Raw genomic sequence first — 6,000 nt, forward strand, 5'->3', positions numbered from 1 at the left:
GGTCATGGCCTACCCAGTTGCCTGGTTTCATTTTCTGGTTTCAATTAATTCTGAATGAAATGATGTTGTTCATTTATTTGTTTAATTGCTTATTGTGTCTGTCTCTCCCCTTATAGAATGTTATTTCCTTGAGAGCACAAACTTTGTTTGGGTCACAATTATATTCAACAAATATTTATTCAATGGATAAATAAATAAATGAATACTCTATACCAGTGCTGTCCAACAGAACTTTCTACAATGATGAAAGTGTTCTATAATTTGCACTATCCAATATGGTAGCCACTAAGTCACATGTTCCTATTCTACACTTGAAAAGTGGCTGCTGTAACAAACTAAATTTAAGTTTTGCTTAAATTTAATTGTTTAAAAGTTTAAGTTACCACATGTAGCTGATGACTACCATATTGGACAGTGCAGCTCTTTTCTGCTGTTGGTACTTAGTGATTAAATCAGTAGCAAGATACCAATACTGATGTCACTTGCAAGAGCAGTGGCAACATTTGGAGTGTCCTTTCTTATGTTACTTTCTTCTTTACCTCTCAATGGGATCCGTGGATGATGATCCATCCCATTAGATGAGCCATCTAATAAGCCAATGCAAAACCATCTTTTGGATACAGTTTTTTAACATCCGTCAGTGGAAGCGGCCGAGAAAGTTTTATTAGCTATCTTATACTTCTCAGGGATGGCCTTTTTATTATATGTTTTCCTTCTGTTAATAACCTGTTAGTTTTGTGGAGTTACACATCTAATAGCTTCTTAAGAGATAGGATATCAACTGGCTTTCAGTTAAAAGAGCCTGACTGCATGACTGAATTTACAAATATATGCATCTTTCCACAGGAAGATGTTCACTATTCTATGGAACTCTTACTCCAAGCTGTAATTTATTCAGGGAAAGCAAAGAGAACCAACACTCCCATTCATAGTTAAGTCAGAACAAAGCTCTTTTGTAAAGAAACTGTTTATGTACCCTCAACACTTTCAAGGCATCATTCAGGGTGTATTACCTCACAGGTGATTTACATTTTCTGTTTAGTATCACTTCTTTCCCTCAGTCTGTGAAAGGAGGTTGAATGGAGAATTTTTTCCAGGTTTGCAGCTTTCTGCTGCTTACGCCTGTAGAAATACTCCATGTATTTGGAAGTATGCTGCTAGGGGAATAAGTTTTAGGACTGCTGACTTGTCCATCGTTTATCATCATTATATGGTGTCTGTCAACGAAAACCATTTCCCAGAATTCCATAAGGAGTTGCTCTGTATAGAGGCATGGAGCCTTGTGACAAGAAAAAGGCATTGCAATGAAGAGTAATAGGAAGGGGGTGTGTGAGGGGGATAAACAGAAGCTTTTAGAGCTAATTCATGGCTGGCGTCATCTCCATTAGCATTGGGACTGTTTGACGTTGAGTTCAGAGAACATGACCAGGGCTGGTTTCCATCTGTCATGGTGATTAATGGGAGTATTGTTAGGTAATAATAGTTTAATAACATAGCTGGAGCCAAAGAGGCACACCAAAAGTGTAGATGTAATTTTAAAACCAAGAGGAACTGTGGATAAAACCACAAGGGCCAGGAAATTAGGGTCCTGTTCTTAGCTCTTCCACTTAGAAAAGGCAGCTGGGGAGAAATTTTTCTCAAAATTGAAGAGGGTTAAAATAGTCCACCAATGAGGTGAAGAGAGCTGTCTTAGCTCTCAAGAAGGGTGGCATCTTGGTCATTTTAATGTACCTCTGTCTGAAGGACTGAAAAAGTTTATTAAATCAAAATCTTCTGAGACCTAATAGTTGAGTTAACAATAGCCAATGCACTAAAAAGAAAAACAGACAAATCCTTATGTTGATAGGCTGGATTCAACTGGATATTCCAAAGAATATCCAGATTATATGATATGATATAATCTGATACTCAACTCAATGGCTATCTACTATTGATGTGAAACCTAAATAGTTAAAGTTGCCCTGCTTCTGCAAGAGGCAAAATCTGTTCAACTTGTAACAACATATTTCAATGAAGTTGTCCTTTCTCTCAGATGGCAGCAACTGTTGGTGGGCCAGAGACCTAACATGACCCCCATACACTCAGAACCTAGACCATATGGGCTTTTACTCTAAAGTGTTGGAACTTTTCAAGGGAGAAATCACTTTCTATACAGAAAATTGGCAACATGAGACTATTTACATGTTGGCTTTCCTTCCTGCCAAGCAAAGAGCCACCTGACCTAACAAGATGCTATCCAGTTTTTACTCAGAAAATTTCCACCAAGTGGATCTTAGCATGAATGGAAAAAACATTCAAAATGTAAGAGTAGGTTTATGTAAGAGAGGAAGACAGAACTTGGCCAGATGCCTGTCTGGACTAGATGGCATGCTTTGACCCTTTAGGTTATTGCTCAGTGTTTGGCTTATCATGATATCAAGATAGTTCCAACCCCACTGGAAGAATGGCAGGCCAAGATGCACTAGAGCTAACAAAAGACACTTGAGAGTAAGTAAGGGACTGCAATCCAAGAGAAGGAATAAGAACTTTTTTTTTTTTTTTTTTTTGGTTTGTTTGTTTTTCCCTTAGTGGTTTAGACTACATTTCCTTTCCCCAATGGTTTGTACTATATTTCTTTCCCCACTTCCAAATAAATATGCTGGGGCTCAGGGAGCTAGAGCAAAGTTTAAGATTTCCCACTAGGTATAGGATTTTATTATATGTTTGGAAAATTGGTGGATGCTCTTCATCATCTGTGCCTGAGCATAGACAAATAGCTATGGCTATTTGAAGGTGATAGAAGGATCATTCCTATAAATCAAAATCAGAGGAGAAATGATGTTGACTGGATGCCTGTCATGTAGGCTTCTATTTAAGTCTAGTCTTAGTTGGGGTGTGTCTCTATTGCGCACAGTTAAATTGCGGGAGTTGATTTCAGTGGTAGTGTAAGGTTTTGTGTTTACTTTTCCTTTCCCTTCAGCCAACTAAGGGGAGGAATTCTGATAAGAGGGGATCAAAGTCAAGGATATTTACACAGTACAAGGATGTGGAGCTTTAGTGTAATTAGAGAATGAGTTCAAGGTTTACACTTGCAGTGGTCTCATTTTGGACTTTTTCTTCTAGGAAGTTGTCCTGCCCTAGAGAGGCCTGATGGTAGTAAGTCAGATAGGCTCAAGGCACTGTTCCCTTGGCACATTTCCTTCAACAAACCTTTGCTTGTCATCAGATTTGATAGGATGAACATAAGATTTTGATGTGAGCTGGGGATCAGAGGCCACTTGACCTCCCTCTAGCCTTGACATAAATAGAAAAACTATCATGGGGTTTGGGGCAAAGACCTCTGGGTAATAACAAAGTGTCTTTGCTTGGTCATTCTCTCTGATTCATGCATTGTTCTCAGAAACACTGAAGGAGATGGCTGAGTTGAAGGATCGTGGGTTCCCAGCCATTATTCAAATTTTAACTTAACTAGACATGATTTATAAAGTAAACACTTCCAGGGTCTATTTTGAGGCTGCTTATATTAAACTCAAACTCAAAGTGCCACATTTTCTTTACTTCAAGCTGTGTGGACACAGATGGATCCATCTAGGACCTTAGGCACAAAAACTGTTGGAGAATACAGTGACATTCTCATGGTAGTCAAGTCAAAAGGATGGATACTTTGTTAGATAAGTTGTAAATCAGCACAGTTGGCTCGTAATAGTGCAAGTGAGCATTAGCTTAGAAGTTACGTCTGTTCGACTCTTGGTTCTCCCTTATCAAAGTGCATAGCCATCTAGGTCTTTCCATTCTACAAACTGAAGAGATCAAAGTTGACAACCTCCTAATTCCCTTTCCCCAATACTATGATGAGATAACAAAGTGGACGACTGAGGCAATTCTAAAAGGAAATTAGTAACCATAGTCTCATTTGTTTAAAATACAAACATTGAGGAACACATACATAAATCTCTAATAGTTTAGTTTATAAAGTTAAGTTTTAGATTCCTTCTTAGTTACGTGATTAGAAAAGTTTCCTATCAGCTGTTGATTGAGGAAAAGGCATTTTGGGAATTTGTGTGTTATTTGAAATTGCTATACAATTAGTTTAATTCTTGACTTATTTTTGAAAACAAAGACCATACCATTTATAGAACTAGTATACATTTTGTAATATTTTATGGTCAATTTTTTTAACATCTGTGTTATTCTCTAAAGGCACACTTTATCATTCTTCATATTAAATACCTAGTCATTTACATTCATGTCTCCAATTCCTTGTTTCTCTCTTTTTTTGAAATTTTATTTATTTATTAGACACACAGAGAGAAATCACAAGCAGGAGGAGTAGCAGAGGGAGAGGGAGAAGCAGGCTCCCTGCTGAGCAAGGTTCTGATGTGGGGCTTGATTCTAGTACCCTGGGATCATGACTTGAGGTGAAGGCAAATACTTTACCAACTGAGCCACCCAGGCGCCATTCCAATTCCCTGTTTCTCTTGACAACCTATTCTTGTTACTGTTATCTTATACTCAGGTCTCTGGGACCTCGCAGAGGGGTTAGTTGCAGTGTGTGCTAATGAGAGTATGGGTTTGATTTCTAGACAGGTCAGTTGTATTGCCCTATTCTTGGCCATAGCTTATGCTTCTCCTTTTCTACCAGCTTGTCACAAGTGAGCCCAGGAGATATGGATGGCTCTGCACAAATTTGTTGCTACTGTTGGAAACAACAGTTTGAAGTGGGCTTTCTCCTTCTTATGATGGATCAGTAATGATGAGGTCATTGTTGCCGGGCTAAGAAGATACGGGGGGTTTCCCAGGAGAAATCACCTTGCAGATAGCTGGAGAGGGAAGCAGAATGAGACAGCTTCTCTTCATTCTCTTGCCTGCTTTCCTCCAGACCCATCTCGATTTCTTCCAGGCACTGGACATGAGACAGTGTTTTATGGCTGATTTACTGAACTGATGATTACCGAGTCCCAAACCATTAAAGAGCAATTTGCTAGTTCTCTAGTATATAGCAGCATCAGAAAAAGGCCCAAAATGTGACCTCTATTTTAAGGCTATGATTTATTTTATTGTGGTTTATACTACTGCAATTTCTTGACTGCAGGAAGTTCTCCCTTATTTGTATGTGGTGGTTATTTGTTATACTATGAAACTGTGAGTTTTGAAGTTTTCAGAGCTTTATTCCTTTCTGGGCAGGAATGTCCTCAGACTTTTGATCTGGAATTTTTCAGTGACAAACTGGTAGTAGAATACAGTAAAGATATCATTGTTTGTCATGAGGAAGAGGGTTCTTGTACTTTACCATTAACATTTTTCCCAGAGAGAGAAAGTAGCAAACCAAAATTAGAGAAAATGTTAGAATATTTTTAAAGGTGTGAACGTTTACAGGTATATTAGAAAAGACTGCCTCCCTTTTCTTGTTTGTATATTGACTTTTAATTTTAGCCCAGCCACTATTATTTTCCCTAGGTCAGATAGCCTTCCATTGGAACAATTTTAAGTGAGCACTGAGGTAACAGATTTGTCCTCAACAGCAGCTTTTTTTTTTTTTTTTTTTAGACTTAAACTTTTACCTTTCTAAAACCCAGTGACTTCATGCACAGGGCATACATACATTGATTCAGCATGGAAGTTAATTCAGCATGAATACTTCGCTAAGGATTTTCCATACTCCACATTTTCTTCATTCTTGTTGTTGATTAAGTACTCCAATTGTGTTATGCAAAATAAAGACACACCATAAAACATACAGTGTATATAACTGGCCAAGTGAAAGTGTTTTTTAGAACTTTAATTAGTGGAGAATTTTTTATATTTTGTTTGGTCTTTGCATTCTCTGTGGAAAAAACCCCAAAACCAAAAAACTAAAACTTGGCCTGGTCACCATTGCCTCTCAGTAAGATCTGTTGAGAATTTGGCTGTACCTTTTCACTGTTGAAGGTATTTTATAACCTGGCGAGGAATTAGGCAGCTTTTAAATTTGGCAGCTCTCTGGCCGCCATTAAGGACTCATTTAAATCCTCTCTCACTTGA

The sequence above is a fragment of the Canis lupus genome, chromosome 15, assembly GCF_003254725.2.
Source record: "Canis lupus dingo isolate Sandy chromosome 15, ASM325472v2, whole genome shotgun sequence".
In the NCBI taxonomy this organism is placed as follows: Eukaryota; Metazoa; Chordata; class Mammalia; order Carnivora; family Canidae; genus Canis; species Canis lupus.